The sequence below is a fragment of the Balaenoptera borealis genome (genome assembly GCF_965194805.1).
Source record: "Balaenoptera borealis genome assembly, chromosome: 13".
NCBI classification, from domain to species: Eukaryota; Metazoa; Chordata; class Mammalia; order Artiodactyla; family Balaenopteridae; genus Balaenoptera; species Balaenoptera borealis.
In genome coordinates, this window is record NC_138870.1 from 16,479,395 (window position 1) to 16,498,865 (window position 19,471).

Sequence of the window (19,471 nt, forward strand, 5' to 3'; positions counted from 1 at the left end):
CACAAAGTTTAGGGCTCAGGGTCAGACGAGTGAGGACAAGATGCTAGGTACTTATGTGCAAGGGTTGCAATATATTTCTAATAGTACCAGCAGCATATATTCTCCAACTAGGTTGGTTTTATGGTCATTATTAAAAATTACTTTTCTAAACTAGTGAAAAGAATTTATACCAAATATAATATACTTTAAGATTATGGTATAAAGAAGAAAAGATTTAGAGGTGAAGTTATTTTAGTATTCTCTGAAATTAACAGCTGCCATTTATTGGGTACTTATACTGGGCCACGCATTGTGTCAGGTACATTTCAAAAATTAGCTCCTTTAATGCTCACAGTAACTCCATAGGGTAAGAAATAACGTTATCTTCACTCAGCACATGAGTAAACTGAAGCTTAGAGGGTTTAAGTTGACCACATTTAGTAGCAGGACTAGGGCTTGAATCTGGGGGCATCTCGCTCAGGTCTCTCCACACCACGCTGCTCGCCTGGGTACCTGTCACCTTGCTTCTGGCTCCTGTTGGTTTCCTTTCTGTTCTCCCTTCTTCCCATCTCTTTTTCCCTTTCTCATTTCCTTTTTTCCCTTTTTATCAGTTAATTGCATAACTGATATATGCTGTGGAAAACAATTTACATAGCACCAAAGGGTACAAAGTATCAATAAAACGTGAAAGTCACTTCACCCATGCTGCCAACAGCCACTGTTCTCTCACCTGCTTCTGGGATGATGTACATGCACCAGAGACACCTGCTAGGATGGGACACACAGTTCTGCCCTGTTCTTTTTGACAGGTGCACGACCTGTTCCATCGTACAGATACTTTAATTTATGCAGCCATTCCTGTTGAGTATCCTTTCCACTCTTGGCATCTTGTTTTCCCTCTTGGTTGCTGTTTATGTAACTTTGCCTAAGGAGCATCTGGTGTTTGCCTTACCTACACTAACTGAGATGACTGAAGTGTATCTGTGAGTCTAGATGATTTTGGAAAAGCTATAGTTACGTTCTTCTGCGACCTTAAATGGTATTTTATTGAGTCTAATTTCTTGAATAGGATTTTGTTTCTGTGTCATGAAGTCTTGTAACCCTTTCTTAAACTCCTTGAAAAGTGTCTTTCTTTGCTCATTTGTCAACAGATTACATTTTGTATGTCAATTCTGATTTAAAATTTTTTAGGGAATCTGCTATTTCAAGCAGATGTTTTAAATTACCACAGAAAGGTGATTTTTAGAGTTGATTTGTCATAGGTCATTAAGCTGTAAAATCATATATATTGTTAAATCTATGTAGTGAAAAAATTTGAGCCACAAACTGTCAGGAAGTAATTTTTCCAAAAGAACATTAAGATAACCTAATTCCTGGTGTCATTTTAGTAATTTATTTAAATGAAGATCACAGTTTACCATCATTGTTGATATATTGGTTAATTATACGTTTTATACAGCAGTGATGCTTATTTTGGAAGGTCTTTTTTTATTTTATTTTTTTTTTAGAAAATGAACTTTTCTAAAATGCAATAGGACTTCGTGTGCAGAGTGGCTATTTGTATATAGCAGACACTGGTACATATTTATAAATGATAGAAGAGGGGGTGGATGGATAGATGGATAGGAGGGAGCAAGGGGAAAAAATAAAACGAAAATTAAAAACTTACCATGTCTATCTAGCAAGAGTGTCTTACAAAGCCAGAAGAAAACCTACCCTGTCTGCCTCTTGTTTTAGGTACATATAAATAGGAGAGAGACACGAGGTGGCAGAGGAGAGAAAACATGAACTCCTTCTAACCCCTTCCCTCAATTTCCTAGCAGTGAGACTGTGGGCAACCTCTGTCTGTTTCACCTTTTTCCTCATATAGGATGTGGATAGTAAATCTATCTGACAGTATTCTTTTTTTTTTTAACATCTTTATTGGAGTATAATTGCTTTATAATGGTATGTTAGTTTCTGCTTTATAACAAAGTGAATCAGCTGTACATATACATATATCCCCATATGTCCTCCCTCTTGCGTCTCCCTCCCACCCTCCCTATCCCACCCCTCTAGGTAGTCACAGAGCACCAAGCTGGTCTCCCTGTGCTATGCAGCTGCTTCCCACTAGCTATCTATTTTACATTTGGTAGTGTATATGTGTCCATGCCACTCTCTCACTTCGTCCCAGCTTACCATTCCCCCTCCCCGTGTCCTCAAGTCCATTCTCCACGTCTGTGTCTTTATTCCTGTCCTGCCCCTAGGTTCTTCAGAACCATTTTTTTTTTTTTTTGGATTCCATATATATGTGTTAGCGTACGATATTTGTTTTTCTCTTTCTGACTGGCTTCACTCTGTATGCTAGACTCTAGGTCCATCCACCTCCCTACAAATAACTCAATTTCGTTTCTTTTTATGGCTGAGTAATATTCCATTGTATATATGTGCCACATCTTCTTTATTCATTCATCTGTCGATGGACACTTAGGTGGCTTCCATGTCCTGGCTATTGTAAATAGTGCTGCAGTGAACATTGTGGTACATGTATCTTTTTGAATTATGGTTTTCTCAGGGTATATATTCCCAGTAGTGGGATTGCTGGGTCATATGGTAGTTATCTGACAGTATTCATGTGCAAATGAAAGATTGGTCATATATCCACAATACCTGCAATGATTCTCAACAGGTTGGTACCATATTGCTGTTGAAGCTGCTTCTCTGGCTTATGAGTTTTTAGCTCTTTTTCTCTGTTTTCTTTCTTCCTTTTTTTTTTTATAGCACAGAATAAAATGACCTTTATTATGTTCAATTTTTAAGACTAAATGTGAATGATATAGTGAACAAAGGTATCTAAATGTAAATGCATTTTAAAGGATTTACCACATTTACTTCAAACTTAAAGGAATAATAAGGTTCATGATGTACAGTTGACCCTTGAACAACACAGGTTTAAACTGCATGGGTCCACTTATACATGGATTTTTTTCAGTAAATATATACTATAGTACTACACGATCAGCAGTTGGTTGAATCCATAGATGCAGAACTGCAGATACAGAGGGCTGACTGTGAAGTTATATGCAGATTTTTGACTGTGTAGAGGGTAGGTGCCTCTAACACCTTCTGTGTTCAAGGGTCAACTGTAGTTATTTGATAGGGAGTTAGATGGGCTATGGAAAGAACACATAGATAAATTATTCACACTAACTGCTGGATTGGAAATTTGTTTCCATGGATTTTGTTGTGGCATGCTTTTTTTATATATATATATATATATATATATATAGCAGGTTCTTATTAGTTATCCATTTTATACACATCAGTGTATACATGTCAATCCCAATCTCCCAATTCATCCCACCACCACCCCCTATCCCCAGCTGCTTTCCCCCCTTGGTGTCCATACGTTTGTTCTCTACATCTGTGTCTCAATTTCTGCCCTGCAAACCGGTTCATCTGTACTATTTTCTTTTTTTTTTTTAAGTTTTGTTTTTTTGTGGGTTTTTTTGAGAAATAGAGTAGTGATTTTTGAGTGGTTTGTAATTAATAGAATGAGAAAATAAGCAAAATGGGCTTTTTGGATTCCAGAATTGATTGATGATGTTGACATTATTAAAATTTTTAAATCCTTATGTGTTGGCTGTGGCAGATCCTTAAGTCCTGAGAACCTGTCTTATTACATTTAGAAGTGAATATACCGCCTGCCAGCTGGACCTCCTTCCCTGCCCTTCCATAGAGATGGCTTTCTTCTCTACTGGCTCCACACTGCACTTCCAGCATTAAGAACCTCTTTGTTCTGGTCTTACTCATACCCTTGCCAGCGTTCAGCATAGTTGGTCTTTGACACCCTTTCCCCCTTGGCTTCCGTGACATCATGTGCTTTTGGGTTTCATGCTGCTTTGCTGGCTCTTCTTCTTCTGCTCCAGCCACACTGGTTTCCCTGCCATTCTTCAGATATGCCAGTGATACTTTAGATCTTACTTATTCCTACCTCAGGGCCTTTGCACTGCCCTTTCCCTCAGCCTGGCCCTTTGTGCACATCTCATCTTTTGAATGAGCTCACCCAGACCCCCATTTAGCTCCATCACCCTAGCCACACCCCTGATTCCTCTATTTTTTCTTTTTTACATAGCACTTACCCCCCTGTCATACGCCACAGTTTACTTATTTGTTATGTTGTATCTGTCTTCTCTGAGAGAGTGTAAACTCCATGAGGGCAAGGGTCTGACTTTTTCACCCATATTCCAAGCACCTGTAATAAGCGTTGTGGATTGATGAAGGCCCAGCGTCTGTCCTGTGTTTCCTTTTCCGTCACCTCATTCACTTCCAAGGCGCTTTGCACACCATTTGCCAGTCACCCATAAACCCACATCTCCAGCCAGACCTTGTCCCCCTTCTCCACCTACTGACCTCACCACATAGTGTCTCATGGACATAATCAGAAGAACAATAAAATCTTTGCACCCTCCTTAATTTCTCTCTTTCCTTCACTTACCCACCTACCTGCAACCTCCAATCTATCAGCAGGCTCTGCTGACGCTTCCTCCGCCCAAAAAGCATCCCAGATCTGCCCACTTCTCTCTCTCTCTCTCTCTGCCGTACCTCCCAGCTGTGCCACCATCACTTCTCACCCAGACAATTCCAGTGGCCTCTCAACTGTTTTCCCTTCTCTTCTTGACCCTTTACAATCCATTCTCCATGCTGTAGCCAAAGGCCTCGTCTTAAAATGTACAGATGTACAAATCGCATCACATCACAGCCTTTGAGCGGCTTTCCATAGCACTTAGAATAAAATCCAGAGCTCCTTCTCTGGCTCATAAATCCAACACTAGTGGACCTGCGACCTGTCACACCTCATCTCTCAGCTCTTCCTCTCGCCCACCACACTCTAGTCCCTGGGCCTTCTTTCTTCTCTTTAGATATGGCGGCCTTGGAGCCTTCACACTGTCCACTATGTCTGGGTTTCTTTTCTGCCTTCTCTGCCGTTGTTCAAGCCAGTGCTTTAAATGTTACCAACTCAGGACTTTTCTTGGCCATCCAGCCTTCAGTCAGTCACTTATCTTAGCATAACCCTCTCCCACTGTCTTGTAGTCGGCCCTCCATATCCACTGTTCTGCATCCTCGGATTCAACCAACCACAGATCAAAGATACTTAGAAAAAAAATTCCAGAAAGTTCCAAAACACAACACTGGAATTTGTCTCGCACCAGCAACTATTTATGTAGCATTTACATTCTGTTAAGTATTATAACTAATCTAGAGATGATTTAAAGTATACGGGCTAGGTTATATGCAAATACTGCACCATTTTATATAAGGTGCTTGAGCCTCCGCAGATTTTGGTGTCCTTGGGGGGATCCTGGAACCAATCGCCCGTGGATCCTGAGGGAATATGGTACATTCTTTGTTTATCGAGTTTCTTCCCCAAGGGAAAGTAAGCTCCATGAGAGCACAGACCTGTTTGCTGCTCTGTCCCTAGTATGTAGAACCGTGTCTGGCACAGAGTTGATGCTCAATCACTATTTGTGAGTGTAATGAATATAGACAATAATATTGCACTATAATGATGTAATGTGATAAATATTGCTTCAGTGGCAATCATAGTACGATATATAAATGTATCAAAGTAACATGCACACCTTAAATTTACAAAATGTTACATGTCAAATTTATCAAATAAAAAATGTAATTAAAAATAAATATTTGTGGGGTCTTCCCTGGCGGTCCAGAGGGTAAAACTCTGCGTTTCCACTGTAGGGGGTGCGGGTTCGATCCCTGGTTGGGGAACTAAAATCCCATATGCAGCGTGGCCAATAAGTAAATAAATAAATATTTGTAGAATGAATGAATGAACAAAGGGAACAAATTGCTTTTTTTAGGCTATAAATTTCTGTGATACTTATGATAATATTTTAACTAATTGACTAAGAATCCTTAGAATGGAAAGAAATTGACTATTCTGGTTTTGGGGAAGAGACACTAAGAAATACGTTCTGTCTCTCAGTAGAAAGCAGAAAATAGTTCTGCCCCACCCTCATTTTTTCTTTTCATTTACACAATACAATATTTTTAAAAATATTTTTCTCTTATGTCTTTATTTAGAAGCAAAATTTTGCATTCGCTTTTGTTTTTCTCGTAAAGCACGAGAGATTTTCTTATAGTCTTAAGCATTGTCTATAGCAAGAGACAGCTTGAATTCCAAAATAATGTATAATTACGTCTATTCATTATCTTGCCACATGCTAAGTAGATGCTAAGGGTTTGTCACTGCAATAAAAGTCATTGGGCTATTTAAGTTTACTTTATGAAAATATGTTTTAAAATTTACAATTCTCCTTTTGTCAGACAGTAGCAAATTATTGTGCAGAAGGTATTCCTTTACCAAAGACTTTTGCAAATATATGCCCTGGCTTTTGCAGAGACTCTTCCTGTTATTTATTTATTTATTTATTTTTCTTGTACATTGCCTGGGCTCACTTTATTGCTACATATTTGGAAAAACAATCCCAGTTGTACTAGTTATTAAGATTACATATTTTTTTTCCCGAATATATATATATATTTTTTTAAATGGGAATTATTTGTTTATTTATTTATGGCTGTGTTGGGTCTTCGTTTCTGTGCGAGGGCTTTCTCCAGTTGCGGCAAGCGGGGGCCACTCTTCATCGCGGTGCACGGGCCTCTCACTATCGCGGCCTCTCTTGTTGCGGAGCACAGACTCCAGACACGCAGGCTCAGTAGCTGTGGCTCACGGGCCCAGTTGCTCCGCGGCATGTGGGATCCCCCCAGACCAGAGCTCGAACCCGTGTGCCCTGCACTGGCAGGCAGACTCTCAACCACTGCGCCACCAGGGAAGCCCCAAGATTACATATTTTAAAAAGTCACAGGGCTTCTACTTTTTTTCTTGTTGATACGCTCTGAAGATCTTTGACTTGGAAAGCAGTAAAATATAAATAGGACTCTTTTACCAACAAGATGTATAGCGTCAGTACTAATGACTGACTGTTACTGTGTTGTACTGAGGAATGTCATCCGTTTGTCCCAAAGAAGGAAGTGGTGAGAGTGGTGGCCGTGGCTGCTTCTAACTTGTGGCTTATTTCTCCTCTTCAAGAGCCTGTTGCTTGGGGCTGGGAATGGAAGTGGAGATTGACTGCAAGCGGGGCATAAGGGAACTTCTAGAGGTGATGGAAATGTTCTAGAAGTGGATGCGGTAATGGTTGCACGACCTATAAATTTACTAAAAGTCACTGAATCGTGCACTTACCAGGTATGAGTTTCATGAATATAAATTTAACTTCAATAAAACTAAATAGAAACCGGTTTAGTCCTCCTTGCCTCATGTTCATTACTTCTCCCTTGACTATCAGTTCTTCTCTTCACAATTACTCTCGTCTCTTACCCCATCTCTTTTCCACATTGTCTCAGCTATTGAAAATCCTTTTTTTTTTTTTTTGATAATTCTGCCTCCTTCGTAAGCTTACTGCCCTTTAGATCTCATTCAGACCATGGGTTTTGGGGTCCAAAATTTTGGATCCAAATTCCTGTACTGATTATCAGTGACACTGGGTAAGCCTCTTGAGCCTCAGTCTCCAGATCTGTAAAATAGGTAGAATAATAATCAGATCTATTGCATAGGGATGTTACTAATATTAAATGAACCCATATGTTTTTAACATTCTGTAAGTGTTATTTATTGGGGTTTTTTTTGTTGTTGTTTTTTTAAAGCATCCTAACAGTTGAGTTAGCGTAGCAAGTTCCTGGTGAACACACCAACTAGGGAATCATAGCATAGCTGTACCACTTGCGAGCTGTGTGAACTTGGGAAAGACAGTTAAAAAGCTCTTTGCCTTCATCTTCTCACCGCTATTTGAGGTTTTAAATAAAGTTATCACGTAACGTTGTTGCAGGGGCAAATGATGCAATCCTTGTAAAGTTTGTAGCACAGTGTCTGACAGAAAGTAAGCCCTCAGTAAATATACTTGTTATTAAGTCTCTTGAGGACTCAGTCCCACCTGAGCCTTTCCTAAGCTGATTTTCAACCCCACAGTGCTATTAAAACAGTGTTCCCGGGGTCTGTAGTGGTGAACCCCAGATGTATATTTCCTTCAGCCAATAGTAGATATCACCAGGGAGCTGTCAGGATGCTAAACTCCACCTGTTTCAAACTGAGCTAACCCTCCTTCCTGTCCTCTCTCCTTGTGCTGAACTCACTCTTCCTGAGATGCAACCCTTCCACCCGTCTTTTGCATCTGCGCTCTCTGGCTTAATTAGTTGCCTCACTGCACCCACTTGCCCCAACCAGAATCCTTGTGGTTGTTCTCTAGTTTTCCATCTGTTTGACCCCTCTATCCAGTCCAGCACCATATCCTATTGATTCTGTCCTTAAAATCTCTCAGATTTATCATTTCCTCTCCAGTCTTCCTCTTACTGTACTACTTTTGACTCTCCCTCTAATTCTCATATCAACGATCAGTCCCCAGCCATTAATCTCCCTTCCCTCATCCATTTTCTGCGGACGAGTTGCCATCAGCAATATATATATATATATATTTTTTTTTTTTAATTTATTTATTTATTTATTTATTTATGGCTGTGTTGGGTCTTCGTTTCTGTGCGAGGGCTTTCTCTAGTTGCGGCAAGCGGGGGCCACTCTTCATCGCGGTGCGCGGGCCTCTCACTATCGCGGCCTCTCTTGTTGCGGAGCACAAGCTCCAGACGCACAGGCTCAGTAGTTGTGGCTCACGGGCCCAGTTGCTCCGCGGCATGTGGGATCCTCCCAGACCAGGGCTCGAACCCGTGTCCCCTGCATTAGCAGGCAGACTCTCAACCACTGCGCCACCAGGGAAGCCCAGCAATATATTTAAAAACATAAATAGGACCATGTCGGTGCACTATTTAAAATTATTTCGTGGGAATTCCCTGGCGGTCCAGTGGTTAGGACTCTGCACTTTTAGTGCTGAGGACCCAGGTACAATCCCTGGTTGGGGAACTAAGGTCCTGCAAGCGGCCTGGTGCAGCCAAAAAAAACCAAAATTGTGTCTCTGAAGAGCTAGCAGTGATAAATGTGTTCATTCATGTGTTTACTACATTCTAGAATTACTTATAAAGTCTTTCGTAAACTGTCCATGTGCCTTGCTGGCCTCTTTCTGCTTTGCTGTCCCCATGCCATGCACACGCTTCCTGCCTTTCCCCACCCGCACGCATCTGCCCTGGCTTTCTGCCTTGCCCGTGTTGTTCCTTTGTTTGCTCTGAAAGGTCCTCTGAGGTGTCCGTCTGCCTTTTTGTACCAGAACATCTTCATGCTTCCTGCCAATCCTGCTCAAATTTAACTGATCTGTAAATCATGCAAAATTATTGTATCTTTCACATCCTCCCTTCCCTGTCTCTCTCATTGTCTTTCAATTATTTATGTGTCCATCTCGCTCTTTAAACTCATGGGTACCTCAAACAGCGGCTCTTAACCAGAGGAACCTCAGAATCATGTAGGGAGCTTCTTCATAACGTCTGGCCCCCACAGCGAGTGGGCATTCAAGATTTCTGGACTCTGAACGCGTGTGCTTGAGTGTGTTTTTCCTACCCAAATGATTCTGCTGTGACCCTCTGGTAAAAAACAAAACAACAAATTGCAATATAAGGCTCGTATGTTCATTTCCATTCTCCCTCCTCCCCTCCGCTTCCTGTGGTGAGGAATGAATGCCAGGTATGTTTATTACACAGAGATCCATCCAACCTCGCATGTGTACATGCAGTGAAATGCACTAGAACTGTGTACGGTCTTCAGAGGTTGCTCACTCTTCGTAGACATAGGTTATATCTTCTGTTGAATTTTTACAGATTCATCCATTCTTATCAGGGTAGCATTTGGGAAACTTTTTATCAGGTTTTGTAGGTAGAGAAAGCATAAGCAAGTAAATTAAAGAATGAGTGATGAGAGAGAAAGATTTAAAAGAAGAGAAGAAAAAACAGGACCTCTAGGTAAAATCAAAGGATACATGTAATTACAAGATGACCTCAAATTTGAATCAGAATGCTGAGGTCAGATTTTTAGGAGAGAGGTAATTCGGTTTGAAGAGCTATTAAGTAATATGGAAGAATTCAAAAAAGTGCTTTTGACAAGGGATGTACTATGCCATGTGCTGGAATAAATAAATGCCTGTCTCCCCTGTTTCTGTATCTGCCTGTCTTTCCAAAGTTGACTCTTCCATTCTGCTTTTTAACACATTACCCTAACTCTCCCATTATTCAGGGTATAAAATGCTTCTTGCCATCTGCTTCCAAGTACCATCCCAGAATAATTAGCTTCTTGGTCCTCTTTTCCCTCGTCCCAGTGTTGACACTTTCTGGTCCCCATACCAGTTCCCAGGTCCTCTGCTGTCCTCCCTCCCAGTCCCTGACCTGGCTGTTTCCTCTTCCTTCCCTCTCCCTTCTGGGCCAGACCCTCCCTATTCATCTAGGCATTTCAAAAAGTTCACCCCCTCGCAAAACCTTTCCTAAATTCCCCTCATAGCATGCTTTCTGTCTTCCCTCCAAACGCTCCAGAACACGGAGGAACCTCTCTTCTGCCGTGGTGATCTTACCTTAATTATTTGTCCTCTTGCCTCATCGTCTGTAAGCTCTGCTGGAGACCCATAGTCCTTCTCGTTGTTTACTTCCACTCCGCATTGCCTTGTACCATGTGTCATATATAGATTTTTTTTGTTTGTTTGCTAGTTTTCAGTGAAGAACTTTTCCTTTCTCATTCAGGAATCATAGAGCTTTCCTTGAGTACTTTAGGTAACTTACTCTTTCTACAGAATCCTCACCCTGACCTGTACAGTACACAAAACTTACTAGACTTAACAGTACACAAAACATATGCATATTGACAGGTTTTGATAATTTGCTTTTATTCTGTGTTCCTTCACTTCCCGTGCTTTTTCGTTAAAGATAGAGTAGCACACGGCACCCATAGACCTTGTAGTTGAACTTACCGAATTTTTCGTTGGTAGAACGAGTCACTTTGGTAGAATGCTAAAGAAACTAGTGTGTTGGTACGTTTCTTTGAACTTAACACTTCTATTTTCTAGAAAGGTATTGGAATTAGATGTGGTTCCATAAATGGTTCTCTGTGTTTGTTTTTTTGTTTTAAAGCTTTAACATTTTATTTTTTACACCCTCTCTGAACCTTTAAGGATCTTGTCCCACCATTTATGGGGGACCTTATCCTGGCTGCTGCCATGGAGTTTGTCTATTTCCTATGCCTTCTTACTTTCCCAGGCCTTCCAGGTTAATTTGGGGGTGGGGGAGGAGGGAGAGAGTTCACAAAATGAGACATTTGTAGCAGGGCGGGGTATGCGTAGTTTACAATAGGGAAGTGGTAGAAGTAACCAAGAAGGGTTGTGAAGAAAGGAGAATCATAAATTAGCACATGGGCCCCTTTAAAGGGCAGCCGCAGTCTGTCAGTGGTTTGCTGTCCCAGGCTGGTGTATGTCGAGTGCGTGGACACTTCCTATTTTTGCTTGTCTGCCGAAGGTAAAAATGGGAAGTGGACATTTGAGAATTGTCTGGTTGGTTTGGTGGGGCTGGCTGTATCTGCTGTGCTAGGTTTCTGTTTCTAGAAGACTGAACTGGTCATCGTGAGCAGAGGATAAGCTTCTAGACCATATTTCCATCATATAAAACTTTATGGTCTTTGCAGCAAGTTACTCAACAAACCAGGCAAATTAGTTATTTGGTGACAGAAACATACATGCTCAAACTATTTGGCTGATTTGTGTGTGTGTGGCATTTTGGTAAAAATTGTTCTTGAAAATGCAAAAAAAAAAAAAATTAAGTCCTATTTAAAGCTTTATCAACATTTGGGTGAGGTCTGTTTTATATAAGCATGTAAACTGTTATATAATGTATAATCTATAGGTGAGAAAAATCCTATTTGCTATAGTTTGAAGAGAGCAGACATTTTTAATAAACACATTGAACATTCTAGCTTACTGATATTTACTAATATTTCCAAAGGAGAAATTCAAATATTACTAGATAGTTTGTAGATGGTTTTATTTAGTGAGTAGGCAAGAGGACAGAAGAAAAGGTTAAAAAGTGAAATATGAAAGGCTTATAGTTTGCTTAATTTATCAGTGGTCAGATTTATTTTTGAGGATCACATCCTGGATAATTTGAAATTTCCAGTTCATTCCAGCATTTTGGATGCTTATGTGGACATAGTTAATGAAATATAGTTAATGAAACCTAAGGACTTGTTTGAATAACGGTATAGAAATAATCATTTCCAGTCACATCACGATAAATGAACCACAAAAATCATGAAGTTATCGATTATCATTGGGTGGTTCTGTTTAGTTTATTGCAGTAAATGATCTTTGACTGAATTTGCAGCTCTCGGAGTTTGGAAGTAGGCCATCACATGCCGACATGAAATACCAAGTCATTTAAATTAGATACCGAGCATGCTCATATGAAGTACTTATTCTTGGAGGCTGCAGTGTGGTTCAGTTTTCTTCAAGTGGAAATAGCAGAAAAGAGATCACGGTGTGCCCTTTTGTCGTCATTCTGTCAGAGAGCCTGTAATTTGTCTTTGGAAGCCAGAGGCCTGAGACAAAGAGAAGAATGCAGCTTTTAGCCGAAGGCTATTTGGTGAGTTAATTAGCTGTTTTATTCTATTCTGTAATTCCTAGCAAGGCTCTGTCTTTACTTATATCTGCTGCTTGTTTTGTACTAAGCTGAAGCTTTATGTAGCAAGTAACTTAGCTGAGACTGGGAGAAAATTGTTTCTGCTGTCCAAATCTCAATCTTTTGAAACATTTTCAGTGTATTTCTCAGGTGACAAGTTTGTAAATTGCTATGATGATATTCCTCCGTATTCTCCATAAATTTCATTTGCTCACTGGTGCTGAATAACGCCGGCAGAATTGTGTGCTGAGGGAGTTCAGGATTTGTCTATGTGAACAGTTTAACATTTTTGTTCTTGTATTTTAATTAAATTGTAATTTTTGCTTTCACATTTTTAAACTGTATCTAATAAAGTAGTGGCCTAAGAGCAAGAATTTAGCCTAAGAGCAAGAATTTTTAAACCGTATCTAATAAAGTAATAGCATAAGAGCAAGAATTCGTTAAAGAGAATGAGAGGCTCCGTTGTGATAATATGTCCATGTTGTTAACATAGGTGGTTCAAAAATAAATTGGCTTTACAATGTAATTGGTCATTTAAAATACTCTAAAATAAAATGAGATTGACAACACTTTGTGAAGTATGTTACGGTTATTCAGGATTCGTATTTGGAATTTGTTCTGTTTTTAGCTATTGAATTAGCTACAGAAGTGTTGGGAGTACAATAATAGTTTTGCCATTTGGGACTCTTCTCACTTCCTTTGAGCTCATAGTATGGTGATTGCTAGGCAGATAATCTTACTTAAATGTTTTGTGATTATTTTTTGTTATCCAACATGTTCATGTTTTACCATGAAGCTAAAGGGGGGAAATCTTTTTTTGCAATTTTTTGTCATGTTATCTTCTCATAATATCAAGCAACATTTAAAATCTGTAAATTATTATTTCATAATGAACATGATTTTTATTATATATTTATAATAGATAAACTTGGCAAGCAAATCTTCAGGGTATTCTCCTAGAAATTAAAATTGCATACTCTGCTCGAGATAAATCGTATTTTTTGAAGATTTGAAGAAAAAGCATCAAATTACCATATTTATTTCCTTGGGGGAAAATCATGTTTGTGAGTAAACGGAAGTGTCAGGTAGGGAATTTTAGGTATAGAAGGTGCTTTAAAGCGCTCTAGAAAAACAATGAGGCTGTGGGAGGAATAGGAAAAGAATACTAAAAGCCCGGTGCCTTCAAACGCCAGGCAATTATGTGATGCTTTCCTAAAATATCTTTATTTTGAGAGCTGCCCCCACTATGCCATTTTCCAGGATTGGCACATGTGAAGGAGGTGGGTGTATACTTAAGCTTGTATATCATGGAAAAGGGAAGGTTAGCAGTTAGAGATGAACACTGGGTGACAATACTCAAAAACTCTATCCCCACTTCTAAATACTGACTCACTTGTGTGCCCTTGGGTGGCAGCTACACCCTGTTTATTTCCACTTCTTTTTAATCTAATATTTTACCATGGTGATAGGAGGTTCATTTAAGGTTTCTAAAGTAATAAGATGATTTCTTGGACTGTTGCAAAGATTCATGAGGGCTGTAAGTCATTCACAGAGAGCTACTGTGGGGAAAGAAGCAAGTATTGCTTTTACAGAATCCTATCAGCTGTTTTCTTTTTTAATCAAAAATATTTCAAGTGTGTAAGTTCTTTGTGATCTTCAGGAATACACATTCCATGTATATTATATAAGTAGAAGATTACAGATTTTAACTTTTTCCCCCATATTTACTCACGAAATAATCATGAAATTTGCATGGCAAAAATGATACTTTACACTGTTTTCTCTTACGTATTTAGTCCCATTTACCTCTAAGCATAGATCTTCAGTAGAAGAGGAATGGATAATAAGTAGAAGATCTATTAAAGAAGAATATTAAGAAATGCTGGGAAAATGAAAAGAGGGGATTATGAAAAGAAAAATTACTGATGACAAGGATTTCTTTCACAGGTTTCTAAAGATTAAGTATATGCCTGTATATTTTGTTCATTTCCAAATCATTACGTTCACGTACTCACTTATTTAACTTAACATCTGCCAATTAAGGAGCATTTATTTCCATAGCTTTTATGGAGTTCAGTACTGCTTAGAGATCCTGAGTGGTGTTACTTGAAAATGGGGACAGTGGTCAAGTAAGTTTGGGTAATAATGGGCCAGAAGGGCTTGTTTATAGCACAACTTCTTGGCCTTTAACATCTTGTTCAGAACTTTTCCCTCTGGAATATGGTTTACTTTTGAAAAGAAAAACCAGTACATGGTATTAAACATTTAGCAAACATTTTAGTAATTCTGAATATGTATTCCTTATATTGAAATATATGGAAAAGTGAAGGAAGAATTATGGGTTTGCATATATCTTCCAGAAAATTACCTCAGTTCTTTTCTCATTTTGTATTTAGAAGAAGCGTCTTAGAATTATAATGTAAATGGGATTTATAGGGTATGATTAAATTTGGTGATAGAAATGGTGATATAAGCTAAAATTACATTCTTAAAAGCCCCAAATGCTAGAAGTATAGGCAGTGAATACCCTGTGGAGGATTTGGGGCACAATATGACCAAGTAAAGATTTTGATAAATCTCACAAGTTCTAATTCATACTCTTAAAGTTACTCCTAGATTAGTCCCATGGAGAAACAAATTAATTTTTAAAATATGATTTGTAATGGGAAATAACGTATTTATAATCTGTTGGGCCTGGGTTCTAATCTAGCTTTTGCCACTTGTAACTGTAGGCAAGTATCTGCATTTCTCTATTTTCTGTGTTTTCAATAGTAAACAGAAATGTCAGTACTTTTCTTTTAGATTTATAGGAATTGAATTTCATAAAAATAACCCAAGCATGATGTTAGTCAAAAAGTAGGTGTCGAATAAATGTCTGTCTCCTTAATTTCCTCTCCAATTACATATTTTCTGTATTAAAGTTTTTTTACAATATTACCTATCAGCTGTCTGAAATATCAGATTCATAGAAGTATACTGATTTATAAATAATAATATACTTGGAATCTCTTTATAATATATTTTTTAAACCTGAATGCATACATGATAAAATGTTAAAAGGGTCTCAATTGCTTAGCCAACTTCTATAAATAGAATAATTGCTAGATACCTGTTATGTTCCAGCTGTGTTTGACCTGGTAGACAAAGTGATAAATATTTTAGCTAAAAAAATACCTCAAATTTGTTTCTATTAGTATATAAACAATGTTAGATAAATAAAATCACACTTATTGAAGTGTGAACTCTTAAATTAGTGGAAACCCAGCTGTACCTGGTACACAATTGGCACTTACTGAATGTTTATTGAAAACTTTTTCCATCTCATATTTTTCAATCCATATCAATGAATAACCTATTTAAGAGCTTATATTTTGGGGTTTTTTTGGTTCTTTACTTTTGTGAAACTTGCTGTTTTTTAAAAAACAAAGACCTTTTCACACTACTATTGTTTAAGAAACACATTAAAGTTATCAGACTCTGTTATGTAATCGCCATATGAGCCAATAATACGAATAGATAGGGACTTTTTTTTTTAACTGTAAATAATTCTTTGTTGACCTTGATAGAATTTTATAATTACTTGTAGCCAAGAAGCCTGGAACTCTGCGGCCCATCCATTGAAAATTTGGTTAAATCTGGCCCAACATAGTCCTTATAGAGAGCAAAGTTGTTCAGCTATCAGAGACTGAATGGGTGCATGGGTTGGCCCTGGAAGAATACCTCAAATGCTTTGTCTTTGGGGCCATAGCCATTGTACACTAGCTTCTCTCTAGTACATTTCTTCTAACACTGGCTTTTTGGCTAATTCAAGGTCAGTTAACTAACTCGATATTAAACTTTTAATGAGAGCTCGGGGGCATGAATGATTTAAGACATGTGTGTCAAAATATACGTATATGTAATCCCCTTACTTAACCTAACGTGACATAACTCTTTAAATAGGCTATTAATAAATGGTCACTAAACCCTCAGCAAATTCACATGAGTTTACCCTCAGTCTGTTGTTTCCTTGATGTTTTGTTGATGGTGCCCAGATTACCTGCTCCATTTCAGGTTGTCAGCCTCTCTTGATTGCACTTCCTGACTTAGTGGCTTACTGGTTCTTTTTTCTCATCTAGATCCTTCTTAGCAACCTTTTACCAAGTACTTGCTTGCATTTATAGCTCAGACATTTAGTCCAGGAATCACATTTCAATATTTGTGTCTTAGGTTTGTTTTGCTCTTTCTCCCTGTTGGAGAATCTTGGATTCGCTCAACCATAAGCCTTCTTTTTTTTTTTTTTTTTTTTGGCCATCGTGCGGCTTGCAGGGATCATAGTTCCCGACCAGGGATCAAACCCAGGCCCCCTGCAGTGGAAGCGCAGAGTCCTAACCACTGGACCGCCAGGGAGTTCCCAGGATGCACTCATCCAGATCTTTGCTTGCACCTAGCACAGAAGAAAGGGACTTTCAGTTAGCCACGTGCATGGGATCGGTCTTGCCTAACTTACTCTAAACATTTTCAGTTTTGTGTAACCTGTATTTCCTCAGGTGTCATCAGCAATGAAAAGTAAGAACTACAGGTCAGAATAAACGTTAAAAATAATAACAGCAACAATAACAATAGCCTTACAGGAATTCCCTGGTGGTCCAGTGGTTGGGACTCCGTGCTCCCAATGCAGGGGGCATGGGTTGGTTCCCTGGTGGGGGAACTAACATCCCGCATGCCGCATGGCCCGGCGAAAAACAAAAACAAAAACAATAGCCTTACATCATTTCCAAAAAAAATATCTTCCTCCCACCCATGTTAAGCTTAATGTTCGAATGCAAACAAACCGTCTCAGGCTCTACAGTTTCTAGAATGTCTTTGTTACGTTTGATTGACTAGCTATGGACGTGCTCTCCTTGCCTAATCTGCCACACGTTTTTCTTAGGGGTTTTAAGCCTTAAAACGGTTTGAACTACAATGTACTGTAATAACCTCAGAATGACTTCTCCTCAGCAGCCCTTTAGCCCACTGGCCCTGAACTGAATTTTAAACTTTTTCTCTTCCCTCATGACAAGGTGCTAGTTCTTCCCCGTTATCCTGAATGCTGCCAGGGAAGTTACAGAATGGCCTTTAGTTTACTTGAGTCTCAAGCTTTCTGCCTCTTCAGTGAAACACATCAGACTCAGGTGGAGGTGAAATACCTGTTAGCTGCTCCCCTGGCCCACCCACTTACTATAGGGGCTCTTTGTTTTGATTTTGCTTTGAAAAATTGATAGTTTGATTTGGTTAGCAGTTGAGGCTCTTATTCTGGCACCTCTGTTAAATTTGAAATTAACTTAAACTGTGTTTTTTCTTGCTTTACCCTAACAAGTATACATGTTCTCAAATACTATTGTATTCTGAGAAGGGCGGGTCCAAATGGTACTGGATCTGGGGGCAAGGACTCCTACCCCGAGCTACTTGGGAGCCTGAGATGGGCTTGGTTGCTTTACCCCAGGATGCTCTGCAGGTTGAATGTCGGTCTTGTTTGGTTTCTGAGAGTGGACATAGACCAAGTTTCGTATTAAGCCTAGCATAGAATTGGTATTTTGGTGGTTTAGTAGCCATATTTACTCCACTGTAAAGGACTAGACATTGAATATGCAATTTAGAGAACCTTTAATGAAAAATACATGTCTTAGTAAAATCCTGCAAATATTCTGAGAGTGGACATAGACCAAGTTTCGTATTAAGCCTAGCATAGAATTGGTATTTTGGTGGTTTAGTAGCCATATTTACTCCACTGTAAAGGACTAGACATTGAATATGCAATTTAGAGAACCTTTAATGAAAAATACATGTCTTAGTAAAATCCTGCAAATATTCTGAGATTTTTATTTCTGACATTTTTCAAGTATAAGTTTAAAATCTACTTCGTAAAGATAGAAAATCACAAGTCTAGAACAGAGGATCTGTGACTTATTTAATACAGATGGAATTTCCCCTGCCCAAAGCCATCATTTAGCATGGATGATTTCCAGTGGAAGAGGTTCAGAATTAAGGATTGGGATCTTCTCCAGCCTTCTTCATGTCTGGTAGATAGCTTGTCTGCTGTCTAGCACACATCTCTGAGGTTTTTTTTTAATAGTTCTGATGAGCTATGAGAGAAATTTTTTTCCTGTCTGTCAGAAAGGAAATTATGCTTTGGATATAAGAATGAATTTTTCTTGGAGCTATACTTTTTCCTTAAGAATAAATCTCTGAAATTGCAGTTTAAGTCAATGAGAAAGTATGATTTTTGTCTACTAAAAGCAACTTTATAAGTATTTCAGAAGCATATCTTTCCTTTGAGGCCAAGTTGCTTATGGCAAGAAAGGGAGAACTGCGGCAGTTAACATCTAGCCAACAAAATCCATCTGGGAGATGGATAATTTAATCTTAGTAAATAGTGCAAAGATCTTTCTGAATCAAAAAATAGAAATTGTAGGGCAAAGGATGTGTAGATCGGGAAACTTAATCAGCATGTCTGTTTCCTGGTTGGTCAGAGACGTTCTCATTTTCACTACCTGTTTTCCTCTACTTCCTTAAAGAGTTAATAAGGAAGCAAGAGTTTTTTCCATAACCAAAGAGTTGACCGGTTTGTAGATTTTAGCAATGGCATTTGAGAGAGTTACTGATGTAATTCTAGACATCAACCTGAAGCTTAGCACATTGGATGCTTTTTAGGGCTAATGGAGAAAGATTACGTTGTACCCTTTTTCTTTTTTAATACTTAAACATTATTTTAAAAATACTGTAAAGATATTATAAACCTACAAAGGATAGGGGTAAAAATACCCAGATACTCACTATCTAGTATAAGAGGAAAGAAATTGCCAGTACATTTTAAACCTTGTAC

At 38.7% G+C, this 19,471-nt stretch overlaps 1 protein-coding gene across 25 annotated transcripts in view; it reads left to right on the forward strand.

Annotated features, from left to right (window-relative positions):
• The window catches only part of PLEKHA5 (pleckstrin homology domain containing A5), a 236,855-nt gene that overhangs the window by 86,424 nt on the left and 130,960 nt on the right, over positions 1-19,471 (forward strand). The window contains exon 1 of one of the 25 annotated variants that reach the window (XM_082351883.1): positions 11,242-12,591. The exons of the other annotated variants lie outside the window; for them this stretch is intronic. The gene's annotated coding sequence lies outside the window, so the exon portion shown is untranslated. Of the gene's footprint in view, positions 1-11,241; positions 12,592-19,471 lie in introns of those variants that run through there. 25 annotated transcript variants of the gene reach the window in all.